This window comes from Pongo pygmaeus, chromosome 4 (genome assembly GCF_028885625.2).
Source record: "Pongo pygmaeus isolate AG05252 chromosome 4, NHGRI_mPonPyg2-v2.0_pri, whole genome shotgun sequence".
In the NCBI taxonomy this organism is placed as follows: domain Eukaryota; kingdom Metazoa; phylum Chordata; class Mammalia; order Primates; family Hominidae; genus Pongo; species Pongo pygmaeus.
The window spans coordinates 178058085-178076680 of record NC_072377.2 but is presented as its reverse complement, the minus strand read 5'-3'; the positions used below and the strand labels follow the sequence as shown (position 1 = coordinate 178076680).

Genomic DNA, 18596 nt, shown 5'->3' with positions numbered 1-18596 from the left:
AAAGTAAGGAAGATGGTGTATCTTTTCTCTCAGATTGGGTGAAAAAAGATCATTTTCCTAGCCAAAGCAGTACTTATAATGACCTTGTAAGAATCTGTGATCCTTTTGCCATACCACCTTGCAAACTCTGTATACCTGATCAATCCAATAGTCTTTTATCCTCGCACTCAGAGAGTTTTTAAAATATGGGAGGTGGCCAGGCATGGTGGCTCATGCCTGTAATCCCAACACTTTGCGAGGATGAGGCAGGCAGATCACGTGCGGTCAGGAGTTCGAGACCAGCCTGGCCAACATGGCGAAACCCCCTCTCTACTAAAAATACAAAAATTAGCCAGGCATGGTGGTGCGCACTTGTCGTCCCAGCTACTTGGGCAGCTGAGGCAGAAGAATCACTTGAACCCCAGAGGTGGAAGTTGCAGTGAGCTGAGATCACGCCACTGCATTCCAGCCTGGGCAACAGAGTGAGACTCTGTCTCGGAAAATAAAATATAAAAATAAATAAAAATTTTTAAAAATAAAAAATAAAATATGGGAGGTGAATTAGCTCTGCCACAAAAAATGTAATTAAACAAAATAACTAAAACCACCTTTTACTGAAAATCTTAAAAAGCAAAGAGGATATACTAAATCTCAAAAGTGATCTCTTCTTAGAATGCCATGTTAGAGGAAGACAGAAGAACTCTCAGTTACAATTTTGTTCAATTCCTTTCCAAAGGCTCCTATCCAACTTTAATCTTTGGGTTACAGGGACAACATATGGGAGCTTAGTCAAAGCTCTTTGGGAACCAATAAGGAAGAAGACTTTTTTTTTTTGAGACAGAGTTTCGCTCTTGTTGCCTAGGCTGGAGTGCAATGGTGTGATCTCAGCTCACTGCAACCTCCACCTCCAGGGTTCAAGCCATTCTCCTGCCTCAGCCTCCCAAGTAGTGGGATTACAGGCATGTGCCACAACACCCGGCTAATTTCGTATTTTTAGTAGAGATGGGTTTTCATCATGTTGGTCACGTTGGTCTCAAACTCCTGACCTCAGGTGATCTACTCAGCCTCCCAAAGGGATGGGATTGCAGGCATGAGCCACCGCGCCCGGCCAAAAAGAAAACTATTTATTTATTTATTTATTTATTTTTATTTTTTATTTTTTAGACAGAGTCTCGCTCTGTCACCAGGCTGGAGCGCAGTGGCGCAATCTCAGCTCACTACAACCTCCGCCTCCTGGGTTCAAGCAATTCTCCTGCCTCAGCCTCCCGAGTAGCTGGGACTACAGGCGCCCACCACCATGCCCAGCTGATTTTTTGTATCTTTAGTAGAGATGGGGTTTCACCATATTAACCAGGATGGTCTCGATCTCCTGACCTCGTGATCTGCCCACCTCGGCCTCCCAAAGTGCTGGGATTACAGGCGTAAGCCACTGCGCCCAGCCCTAAAAAGACTATTAAAGCAAGTGTCTGGATTAATCTGAGTTGAATGGGAAGGACTACTTTTTATTTCTGAAAACTATCAATTGCAAGGTATTGGGGGCTTTCTGCAGCCTTGATATCTGTCAATTAAGTTGTTCAGAGCACAAGAGTAAGAGCACGGAACAAGTTTAGACAGAACCAGAGGATGCATTTCTAATCCTAGCCAACTTTGATTACCACTGGGGACAAAATATTCAGTTTGTATGTATCTGTGTAGCTGTTTACAGATTAAAGTACATTTCTATACCCTGTCATTTGATAAAACAACTTGGTGAAGTAACAAGGACCAGTATTTTGATAAAACATCTAGGTAATATAGTCTTGGTATCAGGATAACTACTATCCCCTAGTCCCTGTCCAACCCTTTTTACATTAATAAATAAAAAGTACAGCAAGGGTAAGAGATTTGTCCAAGGTCATTCAGTAAATGGATGCCTCCAAGCAAACCTATTGTCACAAAGACTATCTCTACTCTTTGGGCCTCAGAGATCATTTCTAAAGGACTCGCAAATCTACATTTTGAACCTAAACATGTGCATGCATGAGCTCTATCATCTGAGATGTGGATATCTCCGTGTTCACATTCCACCACTGCAGATACAACATGCCATCTCCCCATCCAAACATTCCTATTCTGTCAATAATACTATCACTCTCTGACATTCAGGGATAGAAGGCTGATTTCAGCCTTCACTCTTTAAATCCTCCTCCCCTACTCACTTTGTTAAATCATACCAATTCTTTTTAACAAAGATATACAGATCACTTACCTTGTACTGAGCATAAATGCATCTGTTTGACTTTGCCCTTCCCTCTTTTTCAACCCTTACTTGGTCCTCATCATCTTATATTTACCATTCTAATATTTGCCCTATAGTCTTCCTGTCTCTATCCTCCTCTCCCTCTCTTGAGTTCTTATGCCCCATTTTAAAATTATTCTTATGCCAATAATCCTAGCACTTTGGGAAGCCGAGGCAGGAGGATTAATTGAGGTCAGGAGTTCGAGACCGGTCTTGGAAACATCGTGAGACCCTGTCTCTACAAAAAAAAAAAAAAAAAAAACAAAAAAAGTAAAAATTAGCCAGGCGGCTGGGCGTGGTGACTCACGCCTGTAATCCCAGCACTTTAGGAGGCCGAGGCAGGCAGATCACGAGGTCAGGAGATGGAGACCATCCTGGCTAACATGGTGAAACCTCGTCTCTACTAATAAACAAAAAAAATTAGCCGGGCGTGGTGGCCAGCGCCTGTAGTAACAGCTACTCAGGAGGCTAAGGCAGGACAATGGCGTGAACCGGGGAGGCAGAGCTTGCAGTGAGCCCAGATTGCGCCACTGCACTCCAGCCTGGGCGACAGAGCAAGACACTGTCTTAAAAAAAAAAAAAAAAAAAAAAGATAAAAAAATTAGGCATGGTGGCACATGCCTATAGTCCCAGCTACTCAGGAGGCTGAGGCAGGAGGATAACTTGAGCTCAGGAGTTCAAGACTGTAGTGAGCTATGATTGTGCCACTGCACTTCAGCCTGGGCAACAGTGTGAGACTCTGTCTCTTAAAAAAAAGGAAAAAATTTAAATTTAATGATTATTAAAAATTAATGAAAATTATTAAAATAATTTTTTGAGACAGGGTCTTGCTCTGTCACCTACACTGGAGTGATGTGATCTCAGCTCACTGCAACTTCCACCTTCCAGGCTCAAGCAGCCCTCCCACTTCTGCCTCCCGAGTAGCTGGGAATACAGGCACATGCCACCATGCCTGGCTAATTACTGCATTTTTTTTTTTTTTTTTGTAGAGAGGGTTTCACCATGTTGCCCAGGCTGGTCTCGAACTTCTGGGCTCAAGCAATCACCTACCTTGGCCTCCCAAAGTGCTGGGATTACAGGCATGAGCCACCACACCCAGCCTAAAATAATTATTAATATAAGATAAAATTATTCTTTCTAACCTACCACACATCATATTAACATTGTGCTCCAAAGTCATCAGCAACTCCCATACGTTTCTTGGATAATGTCCAAACTACTCAGACCTTAGGCCAGACACAAGTGGCTCATACCTGTAATCCCAGCACTTTGGGAGGCTGAGGCAGGAGGATCACTTGAGCCCAGGAGTTTGAGAGCAGCTTGGCCCTCAAAGTGAGACCTAGTCTCTTAAAAAAACAAAAACAAGGCTGGGTACGGCAGCTCATGCCTGTAATCCCTGCACTTTGGGAGGCCAAGATGGGTGGATCACCTGAGGTCAGGAGTGTGAGACCAGCCTGGCCAACATGATAAAACCCCATCTCTACTAAAAAAAAAAAATACAAAAAATTAGCTGGGCGTGGTGGCTCACACCTGTAATCCCAGCTATTCAGAAGGCTGAGGGAGGAGAATCGTTTGAACCCAGGAGGCGGAGGTTGCAGTGATGCGAGATCATGCCGCTGCACTCCAGCCTGGGCAACAAAAGCAAAACTCCATCTCAAACAAACAAACAAAAATACTCATACACAATGACACTATCTTTCCAACTCTGTCTTCCACTACTCTTAAGTCTAATATTAGACTGATTTTACCATTTCCCCTAATCCTCAAGATAGTTACAATCCCACTTTACTCCACTAAGAACTTCCAGTAGTGAGACTCTGACCTTCATGTCTTAGCTCATATTTTTCCTCTTCTCTCCTATTCCCTTGCTTCCACTACCAGACTGTGACATCTTTGAGAATGACCATCATATCTCACATCTATTTCACTACAGTGCCAAAAGCAATGCCTTTCCGAGCGGTCATCCACACAAGAGATAGCTGAAAATGAATGGGAAAATCCCCTAAGACCACATGTCCTTCTGGATAAGGAATCAAAGGTGTGGCGCTCTTCACAATGAGGACATTACAAAAAAAGTCAATTATTCAATATATATTTATTGAGCATCTTTTATGTGCTCCAAAGCATCTTAGTTTGTTAAATTGAGTCTTGAACCACTGTAGTATCATATAGTAAAAATATGAAAAATTGTACTCCTGAATTTTTTTTAATTTCCAAGAAGAGTGGTATTTAAATTTTAGTCCATTTTAAAGACCTGATATAATTATTATCTAGGGAAGAGAGGACAGAGAAAGAAGTAGAATTAAATTTAATTTAAATCAACTGAATTCAGGCACTGGACCGATACATGTTATATTGTTCTCTCCCTTGTCATTATTTTATTTTAATATTTTAAACTACAAAGCAGGAAGATAAACTCACCATAGTAAAACAAAATATTTTATGTAGGATGTTAAAGATTTAAGTTTTAAAGAAACACTTTGTTTTCTAAGCTGTTCTGCGGAGATCTATCAACTGTTAAAAAGACAACAGTACAATTAATGGCAGCGGCATGAAAACAGGCAGTGGTGCAAGCGAGAATGCACTGGAGCACACAGCAGGATTCCAGTGACACCAGACATTCTTCACACACTCTAACAACTTTGATGCTGCTGTTAGCAAGGATTTGAGCTCTTCTTCAAAATTCATTGTAGGGGCAAGGCACAGTGGTTCACTGCCTATAATCCCAGCACTTTGGGAGGCCAAGGCAGACAGACCACTTGAGATCAGGAGTTCAAGACCAGCCTGGTCAACATGGCGAAACCCTGTCTCTACTGAAAAGACAAAAATTAGCTGGGCGTGGTGGCGCACACCTGTAGTCCCAGCTGCTCAGGAGGCTGAGGCATGAGAATTGCTTGAACTCGGGAGGTGCAGGTTGCAGTAAGCCGAGATCACGCCACTGCATTCCAGCCTAAACTACAAGAGAGATTCCGTCTCAAAAAAAAAAAAAAATTGTTTCCTTCCTCCTTTCTCAGATTTGGCACCTTTTCAAAAGCAGCATGAAATATACTAGAGATAATCTTCAAATTCCTTCCTACTGTGAAACAGGCTAATACCACCAGCATAAACTATATAATAGCCAGTACAGAGGTTATTTGAACGTGGTTTTGCAGTCATCTCTTTTAACACTGAGAAAAGCTCGGTGCCTCTTTGGCTCTAACATTCCTAAAAAGCTTGCTCTATGAGGAACAAACTCTAGGTAAAAGGTTATGCATTGTAAGTGAATATTTTGAATTTCATGGTCAGGCATGGTGGCTCATGCCTGTAATCCCTGCACTTTGGGAGGCTAAGGTGGGTGGATCACTTGAGGTCAGGAGTTCGAGACCAGCCTGGCCAACATGGTGAAACCCCATCTCTACTAACAATACAAAAATTAGCCGGGTGTGGTGGCGCACATGTAATCCCAGGTATTCAGGAGGCTGAGATGGGGGAATTGCTTGAACCTGGGAGGTAGAGATTGCGGCACTGCACTCCAGCCTGGGTGACAAAGTGAGACTCTGTCTCAAAAAAAAAGAAATATATTTTAAAAAAAGAATTTCATTCCAGACTCTCATCTGCCTTACTTTTATACAATGTATAAATGCAAGAATTCCCCATTACTTTGTGGGGATATTGTGATTCACAATAAAATAACATATAAAGTATCCAGCCCTAGCACAAAACAGACACTCAATAAATGGTGGCTATTTTTATTCTCAGATCTATTCCTTGGTATGTGATACTCCTGGGATGTTGCTGCTATTAAGGTATAAAACCAGTCTCAACTCAGAATCCTTTTCTTTTTTTTTTTGTTTTTTGAGACGGAGTATTCCTCTGTCGCCCAGGCTGGAGTGCAGTGGTGTGATCTCAGCTCTCATCAACCTCCGCCTCCCAGGTTCAAGCAATTCTCCTGCCTCAGCCTCCTGAGTAGCTGGGACTACAGGCGCACGCCGCCACGCCCAGCTAATTTTTTTTTTTTCAGTACTGATGGGGTTTCACCGTGTTGCCCAGGCTAGTCTCGAACTCCTGAGCTCAGGCAATCCGCCTGCCTCAGCCTCCCAAAGTGCTGGGATTACAGGCGTGAGCCACCGCGCCTGGCCCACTCAAAATCCTAAATTGTCTAAATTCCACATTCCACCAAGCTAGAACCAGGGTGAATATGGGATTCTCAGGCAACACAGGACACTTAACACCCTTGCCCCCAGGCTTATGAGGGTGTATGTCAATTATGCTGGTTTAATCAGCAAAAGAATCTCTGGACTCACAAAGTCATTCATAAAGCTGCAAACTAGTCATCTCTATACACAATAAACAAATGGCAGATAAAGGGGAAAAGGCCTCTTTAGAAAGATTATTGCACTTTATTGTTCAAACAATTACATATAATTTATCACTTTTTCATAGTTCATTATACTGGCTTCACCAAATGGTTCTGGGCAATTTGAGGAAATAGAGTGATATAAAATTTATGTGTATATCTGTAACACCTTGCATAGTTTCTAATAAAGAGACACGCAGAGTTTAATCTATACCATACTTGTCTCAAAAGTGTTGAGATAAATCAAACAAGTAAGGCAGATTATTCCAACTGCTGAGAAAACATAGCACTGAATATAATCAGCAGCTATCAGAGGAGAAGTACATAGAGTAACCAGAACCTAGTTCCACTCCTCCATCAGGCAGTCAGTATTCTTAATATCCTTCCAATCAGACGAAAGAATAAAATTTACAGTAACTCATTAGTTTTTAACTTGGGAATTTTGACAACCAGCAAGTTATTATGCTAAGCTATAAAACTAAGGTAAAAAGGACCTAACAAGTGCACTCTACTGACAGGATATACATTTTAAAACAGAAGACAAAATTAACTGAAGATTTTTTTTTTTTTTTTTTTTGAGGCGGAGTCTCGCTCTGTCGCCCAGGCTGGAGTGCAGTGGAGTGATCTTGGCTCACTGCAAGCTCCACCTTCTGGGTTCACGCCATTCTCCTGCCTCAGCCTCCCGAGTAGCTGGGACTACAGGCACCCGCCACCACGCCTGGCTTATTTTTTGTATTTTTAGTAGAGACGGAGTTTCACTGCGTTAGCCAAGATGGTCTCGATCTCCTGACTTCTTGATCCGCCCGCCTCAGCCTCCCAAAGTGCTGGGATTACAGGTGTGAGCCACGGCACCCGGCCAATTAACTGAAGATTTAATGCAGCAAGTAATCAACGCCCACAAATCAGTTGTGTTCAGTTGCAAATCAGTTGCATTAGTGTTTTTTAAATTGTAACTACCAGTATTTATATTTCACATGAAATTTCATATAAAATTTGATGTATGATCTCAAATACCACTCTTTTAGGGGAAAAAATTAGAACTGACATTGGGTATATATTCCCAGAAAGATGATCACTTGAACTAAAAAGAGGTATCCTCTTTAAATTGGCCTGTGCTCTCTAGCTTGCTTGAATCTCCACCCAGTCCCATTTTACAGATTACGAATCTAAGCTGAAAGATGCTCAAAACCACAGAACTAGCAAAATGCCTATTTATGAATGTTGGGTGTTCACTCTTGACAGCTCTGCAACTCAACTTCCAAATAAAATGTAATGAATGTTAAAAGAGATATCTAAAAGACTTGTACATGAATATTTAAAGCCATTTTATTTATAATAGCCTAAAATCTGGAAGCAATGCAAATGTCTACCAGCTGGTAAACAGATAAATTGTGGTATGTCCATACAATGACAAAGGCTCAGGCCGAGCACGGTGGCTCAGGCTGAGAAAGGTGGCTCACACCTGTAATCCCAGCACTTTGGGAGGCTAAGGCAGGAAGACTGCTTGCAACCAAGAGTTCCAGACCAGCCTGGGAAACATGACAAAACCCCATCTCCGCAAAAAATCAAAAATTAATCAGGCATGATGATGGCACCTGTAGTCCCAGATACTCGTGAGGCTGAGGAAGGAGGATCACTCTAGCCCAGGAAGTCAAGGATACAATGAGTCATTATCACACCACTGCACTCAGCCTGGGCAACAGAATGAGACCCTGTCTCCAAAAAAAAAAAAAAAGATTCAATGAATATACGACACAATATGAGTATCTCAAAATCAATGTTAACTAAAAGAAGTCAGACTCAAAAGACAACACATTCTACCAAAAGATTTATATGAAATTCCAGAGAAGACAAAACAATAGTGATACAAAGCAAATCAGTGACTGGAGCCAAGGGCGAGTGCAGGAGAACTGAACAAAAGGGGCATGAGGAACTTTCTGTGGTGATAAAAATGTTACAGATATAACAGTGGTTAGATGACAGCATGTATTTGTCAAAAATCAAAATTGGTTGAATTTTCTTTTACATAAATTATAATTCAATAAAGCTGAATTTTAAAAAGAGGTGTTTACAAAATAATAGACAACTACCGAGAAGAATACTACCTGGGAAAGTTTGGAAAAGCTTTAGGAAAAAGGTGAATTGGACTTTGTTATCGAACAATTTGTAGGTGCATAAGAAATAGAAAACAGGGCACATAGGCAGTCACATTCTACACTGTGGCCTTTGAAGAAGTAGCATCTTTGAATACAAAGGAAAATGTTTCATAAAAAGAAATTCACAAAAATGGATAGTCTTTGAACAGGTATCAAAAGCTAGTTGATCTTACAAGATTTCCCAAGAGGGAATCAACTTATTTTGCTATTTATATGTAAAATAAGCAGATAGTGTGGAAAAATTTATTTTGTTTTGCTTTTAAATAAAAGATAATGAGAGGTGGCACACACCTGCAGCCTGAGCTACTCAGGAGGCTGAGATGGGATTGTTTGACACCGGGAGTTTGAGGCCAGCTTGGGCAACACAGCAAAACCCCATCTCAAAAAAATAAAAAATACAATAAAGCAAATAAAAAGTAAAGGTAGGGGCAAAGAGAAACCCAAAGGGGCCAGGTGCAGTTGGTCACGCCTGTAATCGCACATTTTGGGACGCCAAGGCGGGTGGGTGGCTTGAGCCCTGGAGTTTAAGACCAGCCTGGGCAATGTGGGGAAACCCTGTCCCTACAAAAAAAAATTAGCTGGGCATGGTGGCACACAACTGTAGTCTCAGCTACTCGTGAGGCTGAGGTGGGAGGATCACTTGAGCCCAAGGTCAAGGCTGCAGTGAACCATGACTGTGTCACTGCACGATCCTGTCTAAAAAAAAGAAGAAGAAGGAAAAGAAAAGGAAAGAAATATAACCCAAAGGGAATAAAGAGAGAGAGGGAGGGAGGGTGGGAGGTGAAATAAACACAAGAGACAAATAGAGTCAGAATGAAAGGTACCTTAGTACCAACACATTAGAAAAGGTGGGACTAAAAGAAAAATGAAACACTAGGGGAAAAAAACCAATCAACCAAAGTCAGAGGTACAGGGAGCTACAGAGAAAAGAGACTGGAGACCTGACAGCACAGAACAGACTGAAGAGAATTAGAGGACAAAGTGAAAGCAAAAAAAGCTATTTCCTCCTAAATTTTACAAATCAGTTTCCTCCTCTTCCATTCTCCCTCCCACTTCTGCCTTAGCTCAAACCATCTCATACCCAACCCCACACTACACATCTTTTATACTTCAACTGTACTAGAATGTCTCCTTCACTGATCTTCAAAACTAAGTTCAAACACCACTTTTTCAATGAATATTCAACTTTCCCCAAGCAGAGTTAGCAGTCCTTCTTCCATATTTCAGAACATTTTGTTCTGAAAAACCATCGTAACATTGGGCTGCAATGTGTATCTCCTCTCCTAGTCTATGGGCAACTCTAGTAGAGGATTCAAAAGTAAAGATGAAAACCTTACTAAAAAGCAGTTCAAAAACTGTACAGCTAGGTACAGTGGCTCACACCTGTAACCCCAACACTTTGGGAGGCTGAGGCAGGAGGGTCACTTGAGTTCAGGAGTTCAAGACCAGCCCGGGCAACATAATAAAACTCTCTCTCTGCAAATAATTTTTTAAATTAGTCAGGTGGGCCAGGCGCAGTGGCTCACACCTGTAATCCCAGCACTTTGGGAGGCCAAGGCAGGCAGATCACCCGGGGTGGGGAGTTCAAGACCAGCCTGACCAACATGGAGAAACCGCGACTCTACTAAAAATACAAAATTAGCTGGGCATGGTGGCGCATCCCTGTAATCCCAGCTACTTGGAAGGCTGAGGCAGGAGAATCGCTTGAACCCAGGAGGTGGAGGTTGCAGTAAGCCGAGATTGTGCCATTGCACTCCAGCCTGGGCGACAGAGTGAGACTCTGTCTCAAAAAAAAAAAAAAAAAAAATTAGCCAGATGTGGTGGTGCGCACCTGTAATCCCAGATACTCAGGAAGCTCAGGAGGCTGAGGCAGGAGGATTGCTTGAGCCTGGGAAGTCAAGGCTGCAGTGAGCCGTGATCGTGCCCCTGCACTTCAGCCTGGGTGACAGAGCAAGACCTGTCTCAAACAACAACAACAACAACAACTGCACGAGTCCACCTCATTTATACCATACCACTAGGATGCTAGAAGCCTTGCTGTTTTAAGGAATTCTACAGTGAATCTTTTCAAAAGTACACCCACCCTACCCCTAATTCCTCCCCATATCAACGTTTTATTTTTGTAATGCTTTAAATTTCTCAGTAAATGACTAACCTATAATAGAAAAGGCAGCAATTTCCATCAGCAGCCAAAAAAGAAACTGCTTTTATAAAAGGAGCACCTCAAACCCTCAGGACAAAACATTATACTGAAGAAAACATATGTACAACAAGAATCTAAAAAAAAACTGGAGGACAAAAAAAACAGCAAGTGCATTGGCTCACGCCTGTAATCCCAGCACTTTGGGAGGCTGAGGCAGGCAGATCGCTTGAGGTCAGGAGTTCGAGACCAGCCTGGCCAACATGGTGAAACTCTGTCTCTATTAAAAATATAAAAATTAGCTGGGCATGGTGGCAGGTGCCTGTAGTCCCAGCTACTTGGGAGGCTGAGGCAGGAGAATTGCTTGAACCCAGGATGCAAAGGTCGCAGTGAGCAGAGATCACGCCACTGCACTCCAGCCTGGTGACAGAGTGAGACTTGCCTCAAAAAAAAATCAAAAAGAACAAAAATTTTTCTTAATTAAGAAATTAAAAAATAAGAAAAAGAAATCAGCAGGCCAGGCATGGTGGCTCACGCCTGTAATCCCAGCACTTTGAGAGGCCAAGGTGGGTGGATCACCTGAGGTCAGGAGTTCAAGACCAGCCTGGCCAACATGGCGAAACTCCACCTCTACTAAAAATACAAAAAATTAGCTGAGTGTAGTGACGTGCTCCTGTAATACCAGCTACTCAGGAGGCTGAGACAGGAAAATCGCTTGAACCCAGGAGGCGGAGGTTGCAGTGAGCCGAGATCGCGCCACTGCACTCCAGCCTGGGCAACAGCGTGAGACTCTGTCTCAAAAAAAAAAGAGAAAAAGAAATCAGCAAATTTGTGAGGCTTTCATAGGAAATTCTCAAAACCAGTAATACCCAAAAGATATAAAAGTGGTTTTGGTGTTGAAAGGACAGAGTGTAGGATGATTTAAGTTGCCAAGAGTTAAGTAGGGAAAGCAGTAGTTTAGAAAGCTGTTTAGGAAGGAGAGTTACAATATAGATTTTGGAGGAAAGGTCATAAATTGGTGAAATGCACATAAGGCTTGGCTGGTGATACTACTGCAGCACCCTGCATCAAACTCCATCTAAATCCTAGCCTACCCCACAGAGGTGAGTCAGACTTATTAGCAAGAATGATTTTACAGGCCGGGTGCGGTGGCTCACGCCTGTAATCCCAGCACTTTGGGAGGCCGAGGCGGGCGGATCACGAGGTCAGGAGATCGAGACCATCCTGGCTAAAACGGTGAAACCCCGTCTCTACTGAAAATACAAAAGATTAGCCAGGCATAGTGGCGGGTGCCTGTAGTCCCAGCTACTTGAGAGGCTGAGGCAGGAGATGGCGTGAACCCGGGAGGCGGAGCTTGCAGTGAGCCGAGATCCCACCACTGCACTCCAGCCTGGGCGACAGAGCAAGACTCTGTCTCAAAAAAAAAAAAAAAAAAAAAAAAAAGAATGATTTTACAGTGCCCTCCTAAAAAAAAAGACCCTACTATGCAGATGAAAAATTATCCCAAACCTATATGAAATAAGAGATTCCATCCATATTTGCCAAATAGGACAAATCCAAAGAACAAAGCACAACTTTTTTTTTTTGAATACCTGCAAGGAATATTCAACAAGTCTAACTAATGGAGTTCATCTGAAAACAAATTAACAAAGGAACTAAAGAGATTTTTAAACATCATCAAAATAGCTTCTCTAAAAACTTTCTTAAAAGAACAGATCAATTTTAGAATGAAGGCTTTTTGTTTGAACAGACGGTGATTAATTCCTCCTAACTAAGCAAAGCCCAACATCTCTAATAGTAGACTTGATTACTTTCCAGATAAGCAGTTCTCAGCAATGCATGCATTCATTTAAACAGTTCAAGAGCACTAAAAGGTATCAGGCACAGTGTGAGGCAGTGAATATATAGAAATAAAACACAGACTCTGACCTCAAGGAGCTCATAGTTTAATGAGAAGACAAATAAGCCAGGAGAAAATCGAATCCAGATTTGAGAAATGGTTTCAAGCAGACCGAAATATTAGCATATTCAAAGTACAAGAGTTTAAGAATACATTAACTAAAAATTTCCCAGTATCCCCTTGTGAGATGGAAAACATCATTAATCCCTACCACTACAAATTAATAAACTGAGATTATCTGTAGTCATCCAGCCTGACCCTAGGTTAGCTAGAACTAGAAACAAGATTGCAGGCCACATGTTTCTCAGTTCATAAAGGTTAATATATTCTCTTTTCTAAACTTTTATGCTTCCACTTGAAATCCAGTTCAAGTCAACAAAAATGGTGAAATATTACATTAAAAACAAAGCAAAAGTTAGCAAAAAAATTAAGTATTTCCCAGTTATATTTTTAGATTACGGCATCTCTGCTTCACTAGGCACTTAGCACCACTTGACATTTTCCCCGGAAAAAGAGAGGAGGTAACCTGTATCTTTTTGGGCCTGGAAAAAGCATCCTACTCTCTTTAATTCTTCAAGCATCTCAGGCAATGAGCACTCAATGTCTTAATAGCTTCTAAATTAACTGCATATTTGAATATAAGAACTACATGTGTTGACTATTCACGTGACTATCATCTCTTGAAACAGCTATACAGTTTTGTTAAGGATTATATGCTAAATGTGCTTTGAAACTTCAAGAGGACCATATCCTGAATATATCTTAGGGCCAAAGTTTTTTCAATCAGAATGCATCTCTAAAATCAACAGGATTTGTACCAATATTTGCTTTAAACAGCTTTTCAAGAAAACATTTATATGTAAACGAAGGAAAATTACAAAATACAATGTTGCCATATGCTCTTGTACTAAAAATTCTTCAAGGCAGGAGACGTGTACAATCTGCAAATGCTCAAATTTACCTAAAGTGTCTATTTGTATATTCTGAAATACCTTAACATCTAAGTACTTAAAACTCAGTGACTGGGCCAGACGCGGTGGCTCACGCCTGTAATCCCAGCACGTTGGGAGGCCGAGGCGGGCAGATCACGAGGTCAGGAGATTGAGACCAGCCTGGCCAACACAGTGAAACCCCGTCTCTACTAAAAATACAAAACTTAGCTAGGCACGGTGGCGGGCACCTGTAATCCCAGCTACTCGGAAGGCTGAGGCAGGAGAATCGCTTGAACCCGGGAGGGGGAGGTTGCAGTGAGCCGAGATAGTGCCACTGCACTCCAGCCGGGGGGACAGAACTAGACTCCGTCTCAAAAAACAAACAAACAAACAAAAAACCTCACTGACTGATGTCTTACAACAGGGGCTGACAAACTATAGCCGTGGAAGCACAAATAGAGGTACAGCCTGACCTTGTAAATAAAGTTTTATTGGAATACAGCCCAAAAATATGTAGAACATATTTTCTACAGCTGTTTTCATGCTACAGATTGCAAAGTTGAGTAGTTGTGGTAGAGACTATAAGGCTGAAAAAGCCTAAATATTAACTATTTGATCCTGTACCAAAAAAAAAAAAGTCTGTCAACCCTTGTCTTAAAATAATCAGAACCAATTATCTGACAAATTTATGTCTAGTCTAAGAGTTTACCTATCCTGAAATGAGCTACTGAATATGGTGAAAGTGTCAGTGAATTGTTCCTCAAAAAAAATCCAAGTTCAACGCTACATGGAAACAAGCGACTGCTAATTCATTTCAAAATCACATAACTAGAGGGGGCACAGTGGCTCATACCTGTAATCTCAGCTCTTTGGGAGGCCAATGCGGGTGGATCATTTAAGATTAGGAGTTCAAGACCAGCCTGGCCAACTTGGTGAAACCTTGTCTCTACTGAAAATACAAAAATTAGCTGGGCATAGCGGTGCACGCCTGTAATCCTAGCTACTCAGGAGGCTGAGGCAGGATAATCGCTTGAACCGAGGAAACGGAGGTTGCAGTGCGCCAGGATCATGCCACCAGACTCCAGCCTGGGCAATGCAGTTAGACTCTGTCTCAAAAAAAAAAAAAAAAAAAAAAATATATATATATATATGTATTTTTTAAATAAATAGATAAATGCCAATCTTGACTGAAAATTAAGCTTTAAAAGCAAACAGTGATTTCAGTTCTCTTTATCTTTTAAAAACTGAGTTATATTAATAGAATCAACACACAAACTTACTGTACTTCACTGTCACTTGTATTTAGTTAACCACCACCAGGAACCATGCTAGTTATTCCTTTACTTCTTACACTAGTATCCTAGAACCCACACACATCCACCCTGTAAACTAAATAGAACATTGTCTATATAAAAGCTTGCTTTCACCTGCCATGACAGACAGAGAATGATGGTAAATGGAGCATCCAGACTCTCTTCGGGAGGTATTTAGCCTCTTCCATGTTTATGAATATAAAAACCCCAAAGCTGATATACCAGTCAAATGAAGGAATTATACCCAAATAAGTTCTATTGCATCTATTTGCCATTCTTAGAATAAGAGAGCATTATATAAGCAATGCTGATTGACTTTATCAATCGATGCAACAATGAAAACTGCCTGGAATATTCTAGGTATCAATGAAAAGTTTTTATTTTAATTTTCAGTATACTTCTCTGTTAAACTAATTAGGGCATTGTAAGGGCTAGGGTTTCAAAAGCAACACAATGCCACCTGATAAAATAAGAATTGACAGGCCAGGCGCGGTGGCTCACGCCTGTAATCCCAGCACTTTGGGAGGCCAAGGCAGGCAGATCACCTGAGGTCAGGAGTTCAAGACCAGTCTGGCCAACATGGTGAAACCCTGTCTCTACCAAAAATACAAAATTAGCCGGGCGTGGTGGTGGGCACCTGTAATCCCAGCTACTCCAGAGGCTCAGGCAGGAGAATTGCTTGAACCCGGGAGGCGGAGATTGCAGTGAGCCGAGATCTTCCCACTGCACTCCAGCCTGGGCGACAAGAGCGAAATTCCGTCTCAAAAAAAAAGAAAAGAAAAGAAAAATGAGAACTGATAAATAAGCTAATACCCTTATTTACCGCAAAAGTTATACGTAAGAATTCAAGTTGATCAAATAATCAGGGATTATGTTTTTATGTATCATTATTAACAGAACTGAGTCAGTCATGCCAAAGTACTACAAAAATTGATGAATCAGGCTAGGCGCAGTAGCTCACGCCTGTAATCCCAGCACTTTGGAAGCTGAGGTGGGTGGATCAACTGAGGCCAGAAGTTCGAGACCAGCCTGACCAGCATGTGGTGAAACCCCGTCTGTATTAAAAACACAAAAAATTAGCCGGGCATGGTGGCACGCGCCTGTAGTCGCAGCTACTCGGGAGGCTGAGGCAGGAGAATTGCTTGAACCCAGCAGGCGGAGGTTGCAGTGAGCCGAGATCGTGCCATTGCACTCCAGCCTGGGCGACAGAGGGAGACTCCATCTTAAAAAAAAAAAAAAAAAAAAAAAAAAAGGAGGCTGGGCGCGGTGGCTCACGCCTGTAATCCTAGCACTTTCGGAGGCCAAGGCAGGCGGATCACGAAGTCAGGAGATCGAGATCGTCCTGGCTAACACGGTGAAACCCCGTCTTTACTAAAAATACAAAAAAAATTAGCCGGGCGTAAAGGCGGGCGCCTGTAGTTCCAGCTACTTGGGAGGCTGAGGCAGGAGAACGGCGTGAACCCGGGAGGAGGAGCTTGCAGTGAGTCGAGATCCCGCCACTGCCCTCCGGCCTGGGTGACAGAGCGAGACTCCGTCTCAAAAAAAAAAAAAAAATTGATGAATCATTTACCAATTATTCTTTTTCTCCAGCTAATAAAACAGAAGATAATGCAAAGTCTTAATACAGCTAACTGATTAGTCCCTGCATGATCTATCTAAGGCATGTTCCTACTCCTAAGTACTTAACCAAAGATGCATCAATAGCTTGGTACCCTTGACAATACCAACGTAGCCACAGGTTGTAATACGATGTAAACACAAACCTAAATTAAGCATTTAACAAGGCCAAAAGGATGCCAAAATAATCATAATACAATTAGATTAAAATAAGTTATTTTCGAAATATTCATACCACTTTTCCCTGCCTCTGGTGTATATCCTATTTTGGATTAAAAGATTAAAGATATTTAAAAGTACAATCAAGTGACAACTAGTTTACAACAGATCACAAGATTTACACATAAGCCTTGTTTTCTGCTTTTTTAAAAAAAAAGAAATTCCAGGCCTTGATCCTATTTTTCACCTGCAGGGTATTCGCAAGAAAAGTCCCGAAGAACCTTCGAAACTAAATAACTTCCTCTGGGCTCAGTTTTCTCAAGAAGCTGATTAATGTGGACTACCAACTTATGTTAGCAAGAGGGGCAAATTACTACTAAGACTAGGACAAGCACGGGGCCTAATCTTTAAAAGGCATCCTGATGAGAAAAAAAAAAAAAGAGAGAAACCCCGCCCAGCCCTCAACTTTCTCGGCTTTTCTAGTCCCGTTTTCTTTTACAAAATTCAGAAAAGCAAAACTTCCCCTTCACTGCCTGTCTCTTATCTGAGGCCTGGTACAGAAATTCAGACCGCTATTTATCCAAGTACCTCCTTAAGGTAGTCTTAAGGCTCAAGCCAGCTCAGAAACGGCAGAAAGATTTGCTTTCTTGGGTTAAAGGAGGGCGATTACAGGGTTTGGCGGCCAGGTCTGTCAGGAAGCATAGGGCCGAGAAAGAGGGAGAATCCAGAGACTGAGCTCCATCTAGTCCCAGGAACCACCCCCAGGGGAGGCTTGACCGCCCTCGGTACTTCCCTGCCTCCTCAGCTCGTGTGAGGAGAAAGGCGGGTCGAGGTCAGGCTCCCCTGAGCTACTTCCTGGTCCGATCGGACTCGCCTTCGGACACCCGAAACACCCCCGGCCCGGCTCCCTCGCCCTTTGCCCTGTCTCCTCCCCTCTCAGTGACCCACCACCACTGGTCCCCTCCCATCTAACATGGCTGCCCCGCCCGGCCCACCTCCGGCACAGCCTAACCAATTAGTGGCCCCCGCGGCACCGCCTCCCCCACGCCCATTGGTGCAGAAGTCTCCATCCGCCCGCTCCATTGGACACCAGAGCCTGCCACTCAGCTCTGAGGGCTCCGCCCCCGAGCCGCTTCAAGCTACTTTGAGAAGACATATAAACAAATCCCGGGAGGGAGGCCTCTCGCCCGTCGCCTCTGAGGCGGGGACAAAAGGGGGAGCGGCTACCCCCGAGACGCCCTGCTCGGACCCCCCTAGCCCCAGCCCGCGCCTCTCCGTCTCCTGCCAGCCTGGCTCCAACCTCCGCGGCCCCGGCCCTTCCTCACACGCCCCTCTCTCCCCTCCTCCCCCGCCAGTCTCGCCTCCCCTCCCCTCCCGGGCCCCTCCCACCCGCTCTCTTCTCTGACAGGCCGACTGCCGGCAGCAGCGGCCCCGGGCTCGGAGGCAGCAGGGAAGGGCCGGGCGGCCCGGCAGGACGGACGCTCGGCGCTGCCCATCCCCGGCCTAGCCTACTGCCAGCCCGCGAGTCCCATCTACCGCCGCCCCGCGCTTTTATGTAACCGTCCCGGGCCGGGGGTGGGGGAGGGGAGCGGAGCCCCCGTGACCTGCAGGCGGTGGCCCAAGGCCCGCGCGCCCTAGCACTCGGCCGTGGTCCCGGCCCCCGCCCCGCGCCGGCCCGGCCCAGAGCCCCAGCGCTGCTGCCTCCTAGGCAAGCGGCCCTCCGCCCCCCGCTCCGCTCGTCCCCCAGCCCAGGCCCCTGGGGGCTCCGGGCAGCGGGTGGCGGCGC

The 18596-nt window shown here is 43.6% G+C and overlaps 1 protein-coding gene across 14 annotated transcripts in view; it reads right to left on the bottom strand.

The window, feature by feature from the left end:
- The window catches only part of CREBRF (CREB3 regulatory factor), an 82198-nt gene that overhangs the window by 63459 nt on the left and 143 nt on the right, over positions 1-18596 (bottom strand). For 3 of the 14 annotated variants that reach the window (XM_054488122.2, XM_063665358.1, XM_063665365.1), the window contains exon 2: positions 14575-14827. The exons of 5 other annotated variants lie outside the window; for them this stretch is intronic. The gene's annotated coding sequence lies outside the window, so the exon portion shown is untranslated. Of the gene's footprint in view, positions 1-14574; positions 14828-17398; positions 17786-18596 lie in introns of those variants that run through there. 6 more of the 14 variants (XM_063665366.1, XM_063665362.1, XM_063665364.1 and 3 more) reach the window with 6 other exon arrangements.